This window comes from Notamacropus eugenii, chromosome 2 (genome assembly GCF_028372415.1).
Source record: "Notamacropus eugenii isolate mMacEug1 chromosome 2, mMacEug1.pri_v2, whole genome shotgun sequence".
In the NCBI taxonomy this organism is placed as follows: Eukaryota; Metazoa; Chordata; class Mammalia; order Diprotodontia; family Macropodidae; genus Notamacropus; species Notamacropus eugenii.
In genome coordinates, this window is record NC_092873.1 from 6,027,302 (window position 1) to 6,049,031 (window position 21,730).

The 21,730-nt window shown below is 36.8% G+C and overlaps 1 long non-coding RNA gene across 1 annotated transcript; it reads left to right on the forward strand.

Annotated features, from left to right (window-relative positions):
* The first annotated feature begins 7,951 nt into the window (after positions 1 to 7,951).
* Positions 7,952 to 20,467, forward strand: LOC140523384 (uncharacterized). Its single transcript, XR_011973374.1, has 3 exons — positions 7,952 to 9,016; positions 14,001 to 14,084; positions 20,135 to 20,467. It is a non-coding gene; the product is annotated as an uncharacterized lncRNA (long non-coding RNA).
* Positions 20,468 to 21,730: the final 1,263 nt, after the last annotated feature.

A 21,730-nucleotide genomic window follows, 5' to 3' on the forward strand; every position in this document is an offset into this window, starting at 1 on the left:
ATCCCTTCCTCCCCACCAATTCCCTTTGGAAGGCAAGCAATTCAATATAGGCCATATCTGTGTAGTTTTACAAATGACTTCCATAATAGTCGTGTTGTGTAAGACTAACTATATTTCCCTCCATCCTATCCTGCCCCCCATTTCTTCTATTCTCTCTTTTGATCCTGTCCTTCCCCAAGAGTGTTGACTTCAAATTGCTCCCTCCTTCCATTTCCCTCCCTTCCATCCTCCCCTCCACCCTGCTTCTCCCCTTCTCCCCCACTTTCTTGTATTGTAAGATAGGTTTTCATACCAAAATGAGTGTGCATTTTATTCCTTCCTTTAGTGGAAAGTGATGAGAGTAAACTTCATGTTTTTCTCTCACCTCCCCTCTTTATCCCTCCATTAATGAGTCTTTTCCTTGCCTCTTTTATGAGAGATAATTTGCCCCATTCCATTTCTCCCTTTCTCGTCCCAATATATTTCTCTCTCACTGCTTAATTTCATTTTTTAAAGATATGATCCCATTCTATTCAATTCATTCTATGGTCTGTGTGTGTGTGTGTGTGTGTGTGTGTGTGTGTGTGTGTGTGTAATCCCACCCACTACCCAGATACTGAAAAGTTTCAAGAGTTACAAATATTTTCTTTCCATGTGGGAATGTAAACAGTTCAACTTTTATAAGTCCCTTATGACTTCTCTTTGCTGTTTACCTTTTCATGCTTCTCTTCATTCTTGTGTTTGAAAGTCAAATTTTCTTTTCAGCTTTGGTCTTTTCATCAAGAATGCTTGAAAGTCCCCAGTTTCATTGAAAGACCATTTTTTCCCCTGAAGTATTGTACTCAGTTTTGCTGGGTAGGTGATTCTTCGTTTTAGTCCTAGTTCCTTTGAGTTCTGGAATATCATATTCCATGCCCTTCGATCCCTTAATGTATAAGATGCTAGATCTTGTGTTATCCTGATTGTATCTCCACAATACTTGAATTGTTTCTTTCTAGCTGCTTGAAATATTTTCTTCTTGACCAGGGAACTCTGGAATTTGGTCACAATGTTCCTAGGAGTTTCTCTTTTTGGATCTCTTTCAGGCGGTGATTGGTGGATTCCTTGAACACTTATTTTGCCCTCTGGTTCTAGAATCTCAGGGCAGTTTTCCTTGATAATTTCATGAAAGATGATGTCTAGGCTCTTTTTTTGATCATGGCTTTCAGGTAGTCTCATAATTTTTAAATTGTCTCTCCTGGATCTATTTTCCAGGTCAGTTGTTTTTCCCATGAGATATTTCATATTATCTTCCATTTTTTCATTCTTTTGGTTTTGTTTTGTGATTTCTTGGTTTCTCATAAAGTCATTAGCCTCCATCTGTTCCATTCTAATTTTTAATGAGCTATTTTCTTCAGTGAGCTTTTGAACCTCCTTTTCCATTTGGTTAATTCTGCTTTTTAAAGCATTTTCTTCTCCTCATTGGTTTGTTGAACCTCTTTTGCCAATTGAGTTAGCCTGTTTTTCAAGGTGTTATTTTCTTCAGTATTATTTTGGGTCTCCTTTAGCAAGGTGTTGACCTGTTTTTCATGCTTTGCTTGCATCTTTCTCATTTCTCTTCCCAGTTTTTCCTCCACCTCTCTAACTTGATTTTCAAAATCCTTTTTGAGCTCTTCCATGGCCTGAGCCCATGGTATATTTATTTTGGATGTGTGGGATACAGAAGCCTTGACTTCTGTGTCTTTCCCTGATGGTAAGCCTTGTTCTTCCTCATCTGAAAGGAAGGGAGGAATTATCTGTTCACCAAGAAAGTAACCTTCTATAGTCTTATTTTTTTTCCTTTTCTGGGTATTTTCCCAGCCAGTTACTTGACTTCTGAGTTTTCTTTCCACACCCACCACGCCACCAGATCTGCCCAGCTAGCGCTTGGTTTCTGAGATTCAAATGCTGCTTTCTAGCCTCAGGGCTTTGGGTGGGGCTGCTATTGAGTGTGAGATTAAGTTCAGGTGCTCAGGTGGGGGCAGGGCCACCACTCTGGGCTTAGTTGCCTCAAGGGGTTTATGTGGAAACCTTCAACAATGGATCTGGGCTCCTGCCTGCTTGAGGAGCCCCTGTCCACCACCACCCCTGCTGCTGCCTCCCGAGGGTGCCTGAGTTATGGGGACACCCCACTCCCTTCTCGACCAGCCAAAGAGACCCTCTCACAGACCCTTGTCACCTGTGGGTAGAGGGACCTGTGCGGCTGCTGGAGATTCTGTCCCTGAAGCCTGCTTGGATCTGCTCCTCTCAGTGCCACGTGGCCAAGGCAGGGCTGGGCTCTGCTCCGGGTCCAGTTAGCGATGGACCTTTCACGTCAGATTTTCAGGTCTCTCTGGAACAGAAATCTCCTCTGCTCCATTGTGCTGTGGCTTCTGCTTCTCCAGAATTTGTTTGGAGTTCTTCTTTACAGATATTTTATGGGCTGTGGGTTCAGAGCTAGCATATATGTGTCTTTCTACTCCGCCATCTTGGCTTCTCCCTAAAAGACATTTTGTTGAACTAAAGACATCGGTTGTTCCAGGGCAGCTTCCTAAACTTATTTCCAAAGGGTACAATATTGAAACAACTGAAGCCAGATGTCTAAAGAGATGGCAGAGAAGGAAAACAGGAGAAATAGTGTTACCTGAGAATAGTCTAAAAAACGTTGCCTTCTTTTCGTGGATATCCACAAACTTCCCTTACATTACATATTCAGAAAGAAGGTTAAGGAGATCCTCAGAGCTGGGAACATAGTCAGGAATTAGAGCACAGTATGTTATAAACATTTGGGCAAAGAGCTCGTATTCCAAGCCCAAATCTTCAGTCTCCTATGCAAATAGAGAAAGTGTGAAGGATAGGTATAATCAAGGGAACATGTGTTTTCTAACTCCGGTTTTCTAAGTTTCAACAAATCAATGTGCACCCTAGGATTCTGGATATAGCTACAGAGCAGAAAAAACATGTTGACCCATTAATTCCATCCATTAAAAATTCAATTATTGATATTTTCTCTTATTGCTAGCAGTTCTTTAAACTCTTCATAATTAGGATATGTTTGACAAAAGTATGATTAATTAGATTAATAAGAGAGATTGATGGCCACATTTCTGATATGGAATTCCAGAATGGAACATGCTGAATGGACTCAACTCTTTTCAGCTGTGAAATATATCTGCAGGATTGCTAAATTAGATTATCTTTTTTCAGAAACACAATCAATCAAACAATAGCTTAACTCCTCAAGAAGCAAACATAGAGTCCTCAAACTTTCACTATCCCACACAGTAATAAATAAAATGGATTTTTGCCAAGGATCTGTTCCTCCTTTTTAGTTTCATCCTCCAAAACAGACAGATGTGCTTCTGTCCCAAAGGATGGGATAGGATGATGAAGAGGTGCCTTAATGCTTAGACCTCCCTCATCTTAGTGTGAAAGAAGTCTGACCCTTCATAATCCAGAATTCAGCCCCAAGATTTCATTGATATAAAATTAAAGGACTACTAATAGAAAACTAGACATTCTTATCTGGAACTCTTCTTAGGCCTGCAGAAAATTAGGAGCAGGGAGTTACTGGCACAAATCTCCTCTTTCTTTCCTAAATGCATTTCTGTGTTACTTGTCTTTCACTGTGACTGCCTTGTTATGAAATATGACAAAACTTTTATCATGGGCCTGCCTCTTGACATGTGTTTCCTCCAGATAGACTTGGTACAATATGTAAGAAATTAGGTATCAACGATAATCTAGATCACCATCATTTATCAGTTAATATGATGCAAACACTTTTTAATCTCCATCTGCTTCCTTTCCCCCTTTCCCCTTGACTGGGAGAGTGTGTGAAATCTTGAAATTGTGGCACCTCACTATGCCAGCAGCACTCTCTCATCATGGAAGGGGGGGATGTTTGGGATCTAGAATGCTTCAAGGGCAGGGGCAACTTTGCTCATCTCTAGGTAATCCAATTTGCTACAACTACCAACCACACAACTTTTCCTTTTTCTTCCCAGCTCTCCTCACTCACTGCCCCTCTGTCCCTTCCATGGGGTCCTGGTGTGAGATCATCTCATTAACTAAAGCTTCACTAGGTTCATTTCTCAGTTCACTCTTGCATTGCCTTATTTGATTCAGTGTTGATTCTATTTGGAAAATCTTAGATCCTGTCAGAATTAGAAGGCTAGGCATTTTTTTTCTTTCCTTACCTCCCCCTTTTCCCCCAATTCCTGTAGGCGATTCTTACCTCTGCTCCATTTAGTTACAGCCGAATGCAAGGAAAATCAACTAGAAATTTTCATCTTTTTGCCTCTTCTCTCCTTTTGCTTTCTATCATTGAGCTCTGGTGCTCTGATTAATGTGAACATGTAAATGGATAAAATATAATTTGGAAGGATGCCTTTAGTTGCTAATATTTAAACTTCACTGCCAGCTCTTGGCAAAATATGTTACTTGGAGCATGGGGGCTAATTGAAAACATGTTTTTTTTTGGGGGGGGTGAAGAGTGTAGTTAAAGTAGCCATTTTCCATGTTTAGATATTTCAAGTAAAGTTTAGTGGATATATAGTTTTGAAAAGTATGTAAATCTTATTTCCTATAGTTTGATGAGTAAAAATAAGATGATCCATTTCCTCATTAATTTCTTAAAGAACCTTATTATGCTGGTATCATAAAATCAACCAAATTATCTTTTTCAGTCCCTGATACAGAATATATGAATAAGCAATGGAATGGAAGGCAGTGTCATGTAGTGTAAATGTCATTTGGTTGGAATCAGAGGATCAAGGTTCAAGCTGTAGTTTAATATTTTCTAGACACGTCATTCAAACATCGTTTAAATTATGTCTACATTCTTTCATCCCTCATCAAGCCTCCCATGCTTACCCCCAACCTTCTCAGCTGAGGATCTTGCCTCATTCTTTACCGAAACGAATAAAGTAATTTATTAGGGTTTAGACAACCAGGGTAAAGGAAATGTCTTCTATTTAATTTGATTCCTAGAGTAGAAAAGACCTAGAATTCTACTCTCAAATCTTTGGAAATGAAAATAAATCAAGAATCAAAAAAGTTAGAGGTGGTGGATTATAATTCCAGGGATGACTTAGTCACAAGCCTCAACTAATCAAAAAATTTAAAAAAAACACTTACAACAGAAACCTCAAAAAAAAAAATTCCAGCTTATTCAGAAGAAGAATTTTAATTCTTTAAAGAAATGATGCAATGAAGTATTTTCAAAGAAATGAGAGATATAAAAGAGAGAAATAAGGGGGGGGGGGAAAGGATTGAAAGGTAAACAGAAAAGGTAAAAAACCTTACCCTATTGCCAAACTTCCTAAAACTAAGAATGGGCCAAATGGAAAATAATGACTCCAGGAAATAAGGATTCTTTATTCTAAAAAAAGCAACTTTTATTTATTTTAAACATGAAAAAAATTGAGTTCCAAATCCTCTACCTCCCTCCAGTTGCTCCCCCAAACACTGAGAAGGCAAGCAGTATATTAATTATACAGCAGCATTCATGCAAAGTATATTTGCATATTGACCATATTGCAAACAGAAGCAAGAAAAATACAGTTAAAAAACTTCAGTTTTCACGCAGGGTCCATCAGTTCTCTCTCTGGAGATGGAAAAACATTTTTCATCATCAGGCTTTCAGAATTGCCTTGGATCAGAAAAAGAAAAAAAGAATTCCCTTGTAGCTTTGTATTCATCAGAGTAGCCAAGTCTTTCACAGTTCACCATTCTTAACAATATTACTGCTACTGTGTACAATGATTTTGTTCTGCTCCCTTCTCTCTGCATCAGTTTATATTGTCGTCCCCCAGTTTGACTGGAACTACTTTGCTTATAGTTTCTTATATCTCAATAGCATTGCATCAAAATCATACACTACAACTGGTTCAGCCATCCTCAATTGATGGGCATCCCCTCAATTTTCAATTCTTTGTCACCACAAATAGAGCTGATATAAATGTTTTTGTATATAATGGTCTTCCACGTGTTGGGAAGAGGGAATCTATATTCTTGCTACAATCTAAAGTAAATATTCCTTTCTAAAAGTTAATTTGGTTATTAAGTGGATAAATGTATTGGGGGTACAAGATACCCCTAAGATTGAAGGAAAAAAGTCTTGTTGGGGGCTTGAGTCCATGGTAGAGGTCAAACCCTTCCCAACCTCCTTAAGAGTATTTGAGAAGCTTGGGGGAGGGATGAAATATAACAAACCTGGTCTTCAGACAGAGTGGTTCAGGGTACCAACTTATAGGGAATGTCACATATTAGAAAATAAGTAGAATATGCAATATACAAGATACCAACTATAGAGAAATGCAAAATATGATGATTATGCGAGTTCTGAAGATGGAATTTTGAAACAAACCAAACTTCAAGTGCCTACTTATGTACCAGGAACAATACTGTGTGCTGGGTGAATTCAAAGCTATAGAAGAATATTTTCTGTTCTCAAGGAGCTTGCAACCAAGTAGGGGAGATAAGGCATTCATGCAATAGTTATAGTAGAAAAAAGTATTATACATAAATATAATCTTAATGTGAGTATGGATTTTTATCACATTCTTTTTATTTGTATACTCAACACTTCGTGCAATGTTTAGTTCATTGTAATTACATAGTAAATCTATTGCTAGATGATGCTATGGATAGAGCATGTGACCTGGATTTAGGAAGATCTGAGTTCAAATTAGACCTTATCCAAGACCTTTCACCTCTGTTCAACTCAGTTTCCTTATTTGCAAAAGGGCGATAACAATAGAACTTTCCTTTCAGGTCCCTTGTGAGGATCAAATGAGATATTGTCCACATTATTATATTATAAAGTGCTTAGCACAGTGACTGTTTATTATTATTATCATATACACATTAATTTATTGTTAAAGGAACTGGAGCTTAAAAAAATTATGGAAAAATTGAAAATTAGTGAAGATCACACAGGAGATGACAGCTGAATTGAATTTTAATAAAATAAATAGATTTAATTAGTTTGAAGTGGGAAGAGGACATTTCAGACATACCAAAAACTATGAGCAAAAGTATGAAGGTTCAGCTGTGTTCCTTTCTACCTGAAAGCCTTTGGGAGGCTTATTTAATTTCTCTTAGCTTCACTTTCTTACCCACGAAATTGGAAGGGTGGACTTGAAAACCGAGTTCCAATTCAGACCTAAATCTATGCAAGTGTCGATTTTTAGGGAGATGAATTATTAAATAATTTAGATGGTAATTTCTGATGGTGCTGAATTTTTATAGACCATTGGAGCAATTCCAGATCAGCCAATATAAACGCCACCTCTATTACTGTCCCTATATTTTGCTTAGGGACAGGTAAGAGAGACACAGACAATTCAATAAATTCCATGAAATAATTGTTTTTTTTCATTTATGTGACTGTGTGTTGTGGTTACCATTGCGATCATTTTACAGAAAATAGTCTTTCAGTCAATAAGAACTTGTCACATGAATAAATCACTTATTAAATACCGACCATGAGAAAGAGAAACTAGATAAGTATTGGAGATCCAAAGACTAATAAGAGTCCCTGGACTTAAGGAGCCCAAATTATATGTGAGGGGAGGAAGAAATCACATTTATATAAATAAATATATAAAAATAAAAGAATTTTTAAAGGAGACAGCCCTAGCCACCGAGGAAAGAGTTCATGTCATTTGAACAAAGCATAGGAGGAAACAAATCCAGAATGAGGTAATAAAGAGTCAGTCAGTACTGAAAAACTACAGCAAAGAAAAATGAATCCTTCTAAAGTCAAGATGATTATGAAGTTCATTCAAGCACGAGAGAAACAAAGGTAGTGGGAAGGGTCAGAGATAAAAGATAGAATGTCCTTTAGGAAGAACCTCGAGAAAGTCGGTTTAACTGGATGGCAGAGGGCAGGGCAGGGAGTAACTGTCAACTTCACTTTTTATCTAATTGCTATGACATTTATTTTGGGATATATAATACAATCTGTCAATATCTTCCTATATGAAGGTGAACTAATATGCGACCTAGCTATTCATGAAGGAGAAAGAAAAGAATAGTTAAGTGCGATGAATAGACAGACAAGGCTCAGGAGTAACCTCCTGCAGGTCTTGTGAACATTTGTAAAGATGAAAATTGGTAAGAATTCTCACCTGTAACATAATTATAATACAAGGTAATAATTTAAAAGACCAAGTAGAATAAGGTCAAATATATATTTGTTGGAGTTAAGCAATCTAATGCTGAGACCCTCAAGTTATTATGTATTTCACAGAAAAACTAGTGAACCACACTTGATCCATAGGTTAGCAGAAACTGGTAGCCTTGGTGTTGAGCCATCAATCATGAGTCGTGATCAACTGTTTCCAAGAGAACAAGCTTTAGTTGAACTGACCCCATAGCGTATGAGTATCCTGGTAATGAGGAAAGAAAATTCTGATGATTAAAAAAAAATAAATGAGACCCAAGTAGAGCACCAAAGGAAGGGGGAAATATTTACTCCCTGTTAGGGAAATTATAATGAATTTAGAATCATAACGGAGACAAAACCCACATCTGAGAGTTAAAATTGTATAGAAGAAAAAAAAGTACTTTTAACAAAACAACACACTTGGCTGGATTGAATTTTGGAACACCTTGGAGATCTTAACAGTAAGGTTCAGTGGACAATATTTTGAGGGTCATGGTCTTAAGTCTAAAGGGAAAACCATTTTCAATTATTTATGAAAAATACGATTGGCTAACTCAGTCTCAGAAGAGTCAGAGAGTCCATAGCAACCATAAATATTCTACTCACCCGGGCTTCACTGGGAGCTAAGAAGACACTGGATGGTACATTTCTGTGCCCTGAAAATCACGTAGACCTCCCTAAATATATCAGTGAAATCAGTAGTCACAGGTGTTTTTTAACTTCTACTGCTAACCTTCAAGTCTCTGAAGGAGCATTCTTAGAAGAGATAAATTTTGAATTATGTCTAAAACCAAAGAGTTGTGCTGTGAAAATAACAACAACAAGACCACACTCTGGAGAGGAGAAGCTTGAGAATTTATAATTCAGGTATATTATCCTTTTATTACTGACTTAGAAATTCTTTTACTTGATTAATAAGTATGGCCAAATTATAACTCTGACGATGAATAAGATAGATAGATGAAGAAATGAAAGAAGAGAGGAAGGAATGGGAAAATGGATTGCCTCAATAAATAGTGAGATTTCAGTCACTAGAAGTGTATTTATCTAGGATGCTGTAGAAACTGGTAGCCTTGTTTCCATTTAGGTTGAGATGCCTTCTGAGGTCTCTTCCAGCTATATGAGTCTTGTTAATTATCATCATCTAGATGACAGTCCTATCATCTAAATGAGTTTTAAAGCTTGGTTAAAATATGGATACATAAATTGTCAATGATGATTATAATGATGATAGACAGTAGATATGTCAATGATCAAAAGACGAGAGGAGAAAGGATGAATAGATAAACACTAGATATTTAGAATATAGAAAAATTAATGGATGAAGGAAGAGACATGGAGAGACAAAGACATACATACAGAGAGAGAGAGAGAGAGAGAGAGAGAGAGAGAGAGAGAGAGACAGACAGACAGACAGACAGACAGACAGACAGTGAGAGAGTCACAGACAGAAACTGTCAGAGAGTGGAAGAGAGAGCATATTTTTTTTTATTTTTCATTTTTAACACAGTTCATATCACATAAAAATTCAAACTTTTCGTCAGGTGATACTTCTTTTAAAACATTTGCAATATAGACCACAAAAGAATTTTTTTTTAACTGTAACCAATTGAGACACAAATAATAACTATGTATGCGAACTTCATAAACCTTTGACCGAATTGTTTCCACACTATTACTAAGAATTAAAGGATCCTAAACTTATTGTTGTTGGTCTAAAGTCCAAAACCTAAAAGATTAATTAATCTCAGATGTTCCCCTACCAACAATCTATAATTTAATAGACCTGGTATTAAGCTTACAAACCTTTTGACTATAGGAAATTGCCTCTGTGAGCAGGGACATTGCAGGGAAACAATATCTCCCCAACTTCATGTCAGTTCCAGGGAGGAATAGATTGTTAACTTGCATTCAGTGAAGCTTAAAGTCTGCCAAGTGTCAGTGGGGAAACTGAGTCAGGAGAATCCTACCTCAGCCCAGGCTGAACAGCCGCTCTTCCACCCTTCCCATGAGATCACCTTTTTCCGTTCATACCAGCATCTCACAGGCTTACTGGCATCATGGATTGGAGGCTCAGACCACTTTTCTTGCTATCGATACATGGAGTTAGGCTCAGAAGAACAGTCAGTTAATAATCCCATAGCATCTTAATATAGTAAGTTCCAATAACGAGGTTTCAGATATGACTATAATTTCACATTGACTAAGGAACATCTTTTGAGGCAAGTCTTAAGTGACTTACATGCCTTTCTATACATGTTCTATTTCCTGATTAGATAACAATCATAATAATCATAAAATTTGCCATTAAAATCTTAACTTTTCCATCAATGCCAAATTTTATTCAAAGTTACCTGCCTCTAGGAAACTTTGACTAAAATTCTTTTCCCCAAACTAAAGATGTCTCTGATTTAGTCTCAGTAATTAATTCCGTCAATTGTTTTAATACTAATTGCTTTCGCATTACTTTGTAACATGTCCAATTTTTCTCTCCTTCTCTCCCCTTCCTCCACCCCGTAATACCTTGATTTCTGATTACCCCTTCCCTCAGTGGGTCATTCCTTCTATCACATCCCACCCTTCACTTATCCCCATCTTCTCTCTTTTCTTGTAGGGCAAGATAAATTTCTATACCCCATTACCTGTGTTTCTTATTTCCCAGTTATATACAATAATAATTCTCAGCATTCATTTCTGATACTTCCAACTGAATTCCAACTTCTCTCCCTCCCTCCCTCCCTCCCTCCCTCCCTCCCTCCTCATCCCCGCTGAGAGGGCAAGTAATTCAATACAGATTAAATATGTGTCTTTTTGCAAAAGATTTCCATAATAATCATGTTGTGTAATACTAACTATATTGCCCTCTATCCTACTCTATCCCCCCTTATTTTTTTATTCCCTCATTTGACCTTGTCCCTTCCCAAAAATATTGATTTCTAGTTACTCCCTTCTCCCATTTGCCCTCCCTTCTATCATTCCCCTCACCCTACTTGTCGGCTCCTCCCCTACTTTCCTGTAATATAAGATAGATTTTCATATCAAATTTAGTGAGCATGTTATTCCCTCCTTAAGCCATATGTGGAGAGAGTAGTTTCACTTTTCCCCTCTCCCCTTCTCCCTTTTCTCCTCCATTGAGCAAGATTTTTCTTTATCTCTTCTATGAGTTCTAGCCTGCTCCATCCCATTTCTGTCTTTCTCCTCCCAGCATTTTGCTCCCTCACCCCTTAATTTTTATTTTATTTTTTTTGTGGATATCAGCTCTTCTGATTCAACACAACCTATACTCTTTGTCTATATATGTGGGTGTGTGTATGTACAATCCTTCCACCTACCCAAATACTGAGAAATGTCTCAAGAATTATAAATATTTTCTTTCCATGTAGGAATATAAACAGTTCAACTTTAGAAGGTCTCTTATGATTTCTCTTTTCTGTTTACCTTTTCATGCTTCTCTTGATTCTTGTGTTTGAAAGTCAAATTTTCTCTTCAGTTCTGATCTTTTCCTCATGAATGCTTGAAAGTCTTCTATATCATTGAATGACCATTTATTCCCTTGAAGTATTATACTCAGTTTTGCTGGGTAGGTGATTCTTGGTTTTAATCCCAGTTCCTTTGATTTCCAGAATATCATATTCCAAGCCCTTTGATCCCTTAATGATGAAGCTGCCAGATCTTGTGTTATCCTGATTATATTTCCACAATACTCGAATTGTTTCTTTCTAACTGCTTGCAGTATTTTCTCCTTGACCTGGGAGCTCTGATATTTGGCCACAATATTCCTAGGAGTTTCTCTTTTGGGGTCTCTTTCAGGAGGTGTTTGGTGGATTCTTTCAATATTTATTTTTCCCTCTGGTTCTAGAATATCAGGACAGTTTTCCTCGATAATTTCATGGAAGATAATGTCTAGGCTCTTTTTTGGATCATGGCTTTCAGGTAGTCCCATAATTTTTAAATTGTCTCTCCTGGATCTATTTTCCAGGTCAGTTATTTTTCCAATGAGGTGTTTCACATTGTCTTGTATTTTTTCAGACTTTTGGTTTTATTTTTTAACTGCTTGGTTTATCTCATAGTCATTCATTTCCTGAACTCAGTTCTCTCTTTCAAAGAACTATTTTGTTCAGTGAGCATTTGAACCCTCTCCTCCATTTGGCTAATTCTGCTTTTTAATGCCTCTTTCTCCTTATTGGCTTTTTGGACTTCTTTTTCCAATTGAGTTATCCTCTTTTTAAAGCTGTTATTTTTCTGAGCATTTTTTTGGTTCTCCCTTAGCAAGCTGCTAACTCGCTTTTCTAACTCTTCCATTGCCTGAATCTAGTTTAAGTTCACTTTGGAGGCCCTGGAGTCAGGGGTCTTAACTTCCTGTGACAGTAAACCTTGCTGTTCCTCTGAAAGGATGGAAGAAGACACCTGTTCACGAAGAAAGTAATCTTCTATGGTCTTATTTTTTTCCCTTTTTTGGGCATTTTCCCAGCCAGTTACTTGACTTCTGAATCCTTTGTCAAGAGATTAGACTCAGCTGCTCAGTTCCCCTGGGCTTTGGGTGAGGGCAGAGCCATCACTCAGGGCTGGGGTTTAGATCAGCTGCTCCCTACTGCCATAGGCTTTAAGCTGAGCTGCCTGGACAATGGACCCAGGTTGCTTCCCAGCCATTGTAGCTGCCTGAAATCAACTGTTGCCGCCCGATGCTTTTGCCTGGGGATATTATTGGAGGAACCCCTTCCCCTCTTGCTCAGCTGGGAAAGCTCTCCCACACTGACCTTTGGAGCTTTCTTTGTTGCTTGTAAGTTAAGGTATCTGGGACCCACCCTGCTGGGAATTCTGCCCTGGAGGCCTGTTCCTGTCCTGTTCCTCCCCGTGTGGCATGACCAGGACTTTGCTCTGCTCAGGCTCTTAATATTTTTATCATCATCATAGTTTTCTCATCATTATCATTATTATCTTGTCCACATCTTTTTTTAAAAATTAGGCTCACATAGAAATGACCGAAGGACAACTCATGACGTTGCAATTCTTTCATATTTAATGTTCTACAACCTGTGGTGAAAGGAGATGAAAAGAATGCTTTGTGCATGAATAAGAATATTGTATGTAAGCTCATCTTCTTGGACTCACTGAGAACAACTGTGAAACAATGGCAGGAGCAGCCAGCATGATGGAGAGCAGCCTTTTTCTGTTCCCATATGTTTAGTTTAATATCCTCTGTTAGGTCATTATATTTTAAAATATTTTATTCCACATAGTTTGGAGGTTAAGAACATTTGATGAGATATCTATTTTTTTTAAAAAAACCTATTGTTCATATATTTTGTAAAGATCAGTGTCATATCTAAGGGTGTAGGCAATCAAGAGTCAGAAGTGATGCTCAATTTCCAACAGAACTTGTGTATTGGATTCTCCATGTATTTTTGGATTTGGATTTGTAGACTGGGGACTGTTGTCTGTTAGTTTATAGAGGACAGTAAGCGTCTCATGTTGATCTCATGATCATGTTTTTCTAAGTACGTGCCAGAAGAAAAATGTTGAAACCGAAGTAAAATGTTGCACCCTTTTTGTCACTTCGTGGCATAATCTACATGAATCAATAAATCTAGATCGTCCCTTTGATGATAATCGCTGTCACATATCTATCCATTTCTCTAAGTGAAATTTATGACATTATTGTTGTGATATTCTTCTTTCTCCCTTTATTTTTCCTTCCCATCTCTTCCTTTCTTCCTTCCTTCCTTCCTTTCTTCCTTCCTTCCTTCCTTCCTTCCTTCCTTCCTTCCTTCCTTCCTTCCTTCCTTCCTTCCTTCCTTCCTTCCTTCTTTCCTCTAATTCTCTCTCTCTCTCTTTCTTTCTTGTTACCTAGGTCTTCTGAGTGATTTTGATGGAGTTCAGAAAGAAATGTTCCTGGAATGAATTACTAACTCTTGTTGTATGGACTATTGCATAGGTGAGTAAAATAACTGCTTTTTTCTAATTGAATGAAAGTTTTATTGTTGCTATAGGATATCACATGATCATTGAATAGTTGTAAGGTCTATGTCTACTAACGTAGATCATACCCAAAGATGAGATGCACTATTGTTTATAATGGCTTCAGGTTTGGCCTCATGGATTTGACACAAGTAGCATTAATTTACATTTTTAAATTCAGAGAAAAAGAGGAAAATTAACCTCACCAATCAAATGCGTAGATAACTTTTCAAAGTTATCTTTGAAAACTTTTCAAAGAAATACATGGGATTAAAACCCTCTAGAAATGTTGTGATCCATAATGATTATATAACCTTGGTCAAGTCACTTAACTTCATCTTGTTCTAGACAATTTTTTAAGAATCTTAATTGCAAAGCACTAACTTTCACTGATACAGGGAATTTCTCACACCAATGGAGTCATATATCTAGTCCCTCTCTAACTATAGTACATCTGCTCTAGGCTATTTTGACAAAAGTTCCAGGCTAGTGTATGAGATAGCAGTATGGACTCAGTCAGGAAGATCTGGGTTCATTTATTCTGTTGTCTTTATGACTATGGAGAAAACCTATAGCTTTTCTAAACCTCAGTTTCCCCATCTATAAAATGGGAATAATAATACCTGATGTACCAACTTCATTATGTAGACATAAGTGAGTCAATATATGCTAAGGGTTTCTGAATTTCAAAGTACTACGTAAAAGTCAGTTTTTATAACATTATTGTGCAAGTAGGTTTGTGCATACATGTTGGTAAATATGAATGTGTACAGGTGTGTGTTTAGGAATATATAACATTTTGTACATGTGATATATAATGTTTATACACATGATATATAATATTTATAAGTGATATATCTATATCTATATCTATATATATGCAGAGAAATAGAGAGAGAGAGAGAGAGAGAGAGAGAGAGAGAGAGAGAGAGAGAGAGAGAGAGAGAGAGAGAGAGAGAGAGAATGGGTTTGAAATTGTCAATTATACTAAATTTAGATGCATTTGAGGTGATTGAAAAATTAATTCCATTCCCTTAAATTCAGGTTGATGGGAGAAGTAGGATAAGAGACATGAGTCTTATCAAGGTGTCTCAGGGTAAGAGTTGGAGGGATGAAAGATTTACTTGGTGTACCAGGATACTGTTTTCATCATTATAGCCCTAGCATTAACAGAGTGTTTTACATATAGTGATTGAAAAATTCTAATTGAATGAATCAATTCAATGACTATAAATATTAACTGATGTAGGGAAATAAATTTAACTGCTAAATCTTTCTTGTCCTAGGCACATTGTGGAAAAACTAGAATTTTTCTTCCCCAAAAGTAAGCTCAGTGAACAAGTTAATGGAGGTTAGAAAGAACTTGAAACTTAATATTTAATTTAAAAACTAGTGGCAGTCATTTTCCAGAAGACAAAGTTTGAGGGAAAACTCCTAACACATTTGCTATAATTATCATTACAAACCAATTTAAATCTATTTATAGTATTTTTCAAATAATCAAGATACATATTGGTATATGTATACTCACTTTTATATGTGTGGACGTATACATATAAATATAAACATGCGTAGGTATAGATATCTATCTTTTTTTTTTCTGTGTTCCAAGAATTTATTTTTTTTATTATTTTTTAATGTTTAACATTCACTGCCATACAATTGAGATTTTATCCCCCCAACACCTACCCCCCACTACCCCCCTCCCTCCCCACGACTGCATACAATTCTGTATAGGTTCTACATATACTTTCCTATTGAGTATATTTTCACTATAGTCATGCTATGTAGTCAGACTAAAATAAATGAAAGAAATCATATAACAAATCAAAACATGATACACAAACACATACACAAACATGATCTGCTACATTTTGTGAATGACTTCCATATTTCTTTCTCTGAGTGTGGAAGGCATTTTGCCTTGAGAACCACCTTTGGGATTTTTTTTTTTTATAAGAAGTTTTTGCGTTATTACAAAATTCCAAGTCTACCAGAAAAAACTCTCACACATTGTGTTCGTTGCTGTGCACAAAGTTCTCCTGGTTCTGCTCCTTTCACTCAGCATCAGGTCATATAAGTCCTTCCAGGCCTCTCTGAAGTCTTCTTGTTCATCATTTCTTATGGCACAATAGTACTCCATTATATTCATATACCATAATTTATTCAGCCATTCCCCAATTGATGGACATCCCCTTGACTTCCAGTTTTTGGCAACTACATAGAGTGCTGCTATAAATATTTTTGTACATGTGGGACCCTTTCCCATTTTTATGATCTCTTGGGGATATAGTCCTAGTAGCGATATTGCTGGGTCAAAGGGTAAGCACATTTTTGTAGCCCTTTGGGCATAGTTCCAAATTGCTCTCCAGAATGGTTGGATGCGCTCGCAGCTCCACCAACAATGAATTAGTGTTCCAACTCTCCCACATCCTCTCCAGCATTTATCATTTTCTTGTTCTGTCATGTTTGCCAATCTTATAGGTGTGATGTGGTACCTCAGAGTTGTTTTGATTTGCATCTCTCTAATCAATAGTGATTTAGAGCATTTTTTCATATGATTATAGATAGCTTTAATTTCTTCCTCTGAAAATTGCCTGTTCATATCCTTTGACCATTTATCAATTGGGGAATGACTTGTATGATTATACATATGAGTCAGTTTTCTATATATTCTAGAAATGAAGCCTTTATCCCCGAGCTTAGCTGTAAAAATTCTTTCCCAATTTACTACATCCCTCCGGATTTTGGTTGCATTGGGTTTGGTTGTGCAAAAACTTCTCAGTTTAATGTAATCAAAGTTATCCATTTTGCATTTCATAATGCTTTCTATCTCTCCTTTAGTAAAGAATTCCTCCTTTCTCCATAGATCTGATAAATACACTATTCCTTGCTTCTCCAGTTTATTCATGGTATCAATCTTTATACCTAAATCATGTACCCATTTGGACTTTATTCTTGTGTACGGTGTCAGGTATGGGTCTATGACTAATTTCCACCACACTGTTATCCAGTTTTCCTAGCAATTTTTGTCAAACAATGAGTTCTTATGGTATAGATATCTATCTATATATTGTTTGCATATATGTTACTCTCTCTCCCAATTAGAATCTGATCCCCCTGAAGATAGCTATTATTTTACTGTTGTCCTTGAATCCCCATTGACTATGTAAACTTATCATCAGTTAGTATTTGTTGATTGATTTAACTCTTTGGATTGGTAGGGTACTGTAGTGAAAAGATATATCAAAGAACCTGAGAGCTGCTACTGAGACGGTCACTAAGATGGACTCTCCTTGTGTCTGGTCGTCCCTTTATTTACCTGTAAATCAATAAGCATTTATTTTGTCTAGCATATGCTAAATAATGGCCTACTCTTGTTTATAGAATTTTCCAAAAAACTTTACTCAGGACCATCCTGTGAGGTCTGCATTAACAGTATGATGACTGAGGAAATAGAACTGCAGGAAAGTCCAAAGACTTACCCAATACAACAGAGTACTTCAGTCTCTTTCCTGTCCACAGTTCATTTCTCTATTGCTATTCCATACTGGCTTTCAGATATCTAAATTGATCTAAAATATCTCTAATTTTCTCTCCATTTATAAAACTGCTTCTTTGAACAATTCTTTCTTAACAAACTTGTCTGACAAAACATTTATTGCCAAATTTCTTGCTTAACTTGCTTCTTGATGGGTAGTACTGCTGATGCTTAATAAACTTTACTGTTAACAGGACTTTACATTCAATTCAACAAATAATTTTAATTGCCTCTTATGTGTAAGAAAAGTCTTAGGAATTGGAGAGAGTGTGAAAAATATGGAAAATAGTCTCCAGTAGCTAATCATGGCTTATATTTCTAGCTCTACCACTATGAAATTGTGGATCTTTGTGTGAGGCACATCACTAATCTGGACTAAATTTTGCTTCTTTGGAAATTGAAGGTCTTAGATGAGGACATCCTCAAAATGTCTTCTAGGTTTAAAGTTCTGCATTTATTGTGAGTTATTTATTCCTAAAAGAACACTTTTCCATGTGATTAAAGATGATATGTTTCTTCCTAAATTATAAAAATTGTCCTGCGTTAGAGAGGAAAGAAAAAGCTCCTGGACAATGGACTCCTAGAATGAATTATCATAGACAACCCCGGACTTGCCTTAGTATAATTTCTTAATCTCTCTCATTGCTTCCAAATCATTGTAAATTCCCTTGTTGTTGTTCAGTTGTTTCTGACTGTTCATAACTACATTTGAGGTAATCTTGCAAAGATACTGGAGTGGTTTGCTATTTCCTTCTCCAGCTCATTTTACAAATGTGGAAACTGAGGCAAACAAGACTAAGTGACTTGACCAGAGTTGCACCATTAGTAAGTGTTTGAAGCTGAATTTGAACTCAGGTCTTCCTGACTTCAAGTCTGGCATTCTATATACTGTGCCACCTACCTGCCCTCCAGGAAAGGAAACTTCTTTGGATGCTCAGCACTTTTTCCACATTCTTCTCCACATTGTCACTGCTCTCAACTCTGTGCTTGATAAATATGTTCCCATTTGTCACTATCCCCACTATGGCATGTGTGATCTATAATGGTAGCTATTCCATGACACTCCTCTAGACCAGAACGTGACACACTCATTCTTTTAATTTGTAGTCCCAATTCTACAGACACTGGCTGAGCTTTTGTAATATCTAGACCCAATGGAGTGGACTTTTCTCATGACTGCTTTATGTGAATGGGTATTTCAGTTTCAGTTTTCTGCATTCTTTTCTCACTCTCTGTCCTCTGGTCATATTGTCCTTTGGTTCTAGACAAATCATAGCACCTCAGGGGCTATGGTCAACTTCACTGTCGTCACTGAATTCTTCCTCATGGAATATTCCAATGTACGGGAGATGCAAGTCTTACATGCTTTGCTGTTCCTGATGATTTACCTGACAACTCTGATGGGGAATCTTCTCACCATTATTGCCATTGCCACTGACCCACACCTTCACTCTCCCATGTATTTTTTTCTGAGTAATTTATCCTTGTTGGATGTTGGCTTCATCTCAGCGACTCTTCCTAAGTTTGTTGTGTATTCCCTGACTGGAACACGATCCATCTCCCTCTTGGGCTGCATGGCCCATGTTTCTCTCTTTATCTTCTTTGGATCAACAGAAATTGCTTTACTCATAGCTATGTCTTATGACCGATTTGTTGCCATTTGTCATCCTCTGCATTATGGGATGACCATGACACCAGCCAGATGTCTCTGGGCAACAGCAGGCTCATGGTTCAGTGGACTCACCTATGCTACTATACACACAGGGAACATGTTCCGATTACCCATCTCAGGATCCAACGAAATCCACCAGTATTTCTGTGATATTCCTGATGTCTTAAAGGTTGCATCATCTGATGTCCTAAATACTGAGTTTGTTCTGCTTGTGGCAGGGTCAGGTTTTTCTTTATTCTGTTTGGTCTTTCTAGTTGTGTCCTATGCTCATATTTTCTATAGTGTGTTGAAGATACCCTCTGTTGAAGGTCAGTATAAAGCTTTATCTACCTGTGCTCCCCAGTTGATTATCTTCCTCTTATTTCTCCTTTCTGCAATTTTTGCAGTCCTGAAGCCCCCATCAGATTTAAGAGTTCAAAACCTTCTTGTTGCAATGTCCTACACAATAATTCCTCCATTTATTAACCCTATTATTTATAGCCTGAGGAATCAGAGGATTAAGGTTGCACTGAGTAGAATGATTAAGCAGATCTAGTTACCAAAGAAGAAAATGTCCATCCTTGAGTAAATTATAAAGAAACTTGGGTAGATGCAAACTGGTATATCAACGAAGGTGAAATTAAATAACCAGTCATTTCGTAATTTTCATCTTGAATGTGAACAAAATTTTGCTCTCTCTCTCTCTCTCTCTCTCTCTCTCTCTCTCTCTGTCTCTCTCTCTCCCCCCCTCTCTCACTCACTCTGTCTTTCACGCATGTGTGGGAACACACACACACACTCACTAGCCATTTTAACTATTTATTTTCCTTCCTAGAAATCTGTGCTTGGGGGTCTTGTTATGTTGATTCCTTCAATCAATAGTGGGCCAATTATCCAAGAGGAGAACTACCACAGGATGAAAAAGAAAATTAATTTCCTCCTTTCCCCAAAACTCCCTTTTGAAAAGTTACTCAAACTTCAAAATCCATGTCAAATGTCAGAGGTTTCCACAGGAAACCTTCCATGACCCTTTCAGGGGAACATAATCTCTGATTATAATTTACTTAATATTTTATTTCTTACCTTTTTTGTATATTTGCTATGGGATTATTTATTTGTTCCTTTTTGTATATTTATTATTTTATGTATGCTATTATAGTTACTTGGATGGAAGCTCAGCTTTACCTAATAAATTGCTAGTTACTTGATGGTAGAAATTATGGAATTTTCTCCCAGCAACTAGTATAACCCTTTCTGCATAATAGATGATTAATTGATATTTGTAGAATCAAAAATAACTCACTTTATTTCCTACGATTTTCTTCTTCAGACCTCATATAACACTTTGTCATGCAGTTTTGTAATGTATAGATTCTATATTATTAATTAATAAAGTTATTTGTTGCATTTTTTGCCCATATTAGACTGTGCAATGTTACTATGCTATCAAGAGGGACTGATGGATTGTGGGAGGTAGAAGCCATGGCAAATGACATAAACTGGGAACCCGGGAGCTTACTTCAACCAAATATGGTCATGATAATTTGGAACATATTCTGGCTCATTGACTTTCTTTCAGGAATGATTTCCCTGGAGGGAATTGTCTGTGCAATGGTGTCCTTGTGAATTATTTCCCTGTCCACTTCATCTCCCTCTCCTGCCTCATCACTACTTGACTATGTAGCATTGTTTGCCTTCAGCTGTGTCCGTCTCTCTTTACACCTGATTTATTTGCTGCCTGCATTTTTATAATAGCTTTTATCCTTAAATAAGGATAAGTTACTTCTTATTGTATTTTGAATGAAGGTTTGTTATAAATGAGTAGACCACATCATTGAGAACTACATTAAATTAAAAAGTTTTTGTACAAATAAAATAAATATAGCCAAGATAAGAAGGAAAGCAGAAAATTTGGAAAAAAAATTTATGGATAGTTTATCAGATAAAGGTCTCTTATCAAAATGTGTCATGAACTTTGTCCAGTCTATAAGAATACAAATTATTGTCCAACTGATAAGCAGTTAAAAGATACGAACAGACAATTTTCCAATGAAGAAATGAAAATAGTTTAGAGTTATGAAAAAATCATTATTGATTAGAGGAATGAAGATTAAAAGAAACTCAAGATATCATTTTACACCTACCAGATTGCTTATATGATAGAAAGGGAAAGCAACAAATTTTAAAGAGGATATGCAATTATTGGGACACGAATTCATTGTTGGTGGAATTGTAAAATGATTCAACCATTTTGGAAAACAGTCTGCAATCATGCCCAAAGAGTTATTTAACTACTTATACCCTTTGCCCCAGCAAAACCACTACTTGGTTTATTTTCAAAGATGGTTAGGGAAAAAGGAAAAGAAGCTATTTATTCTAAAATATAACAACTCTCTTTGCGGTGGCAAAGAACAAGAAATTGCAGAGATAC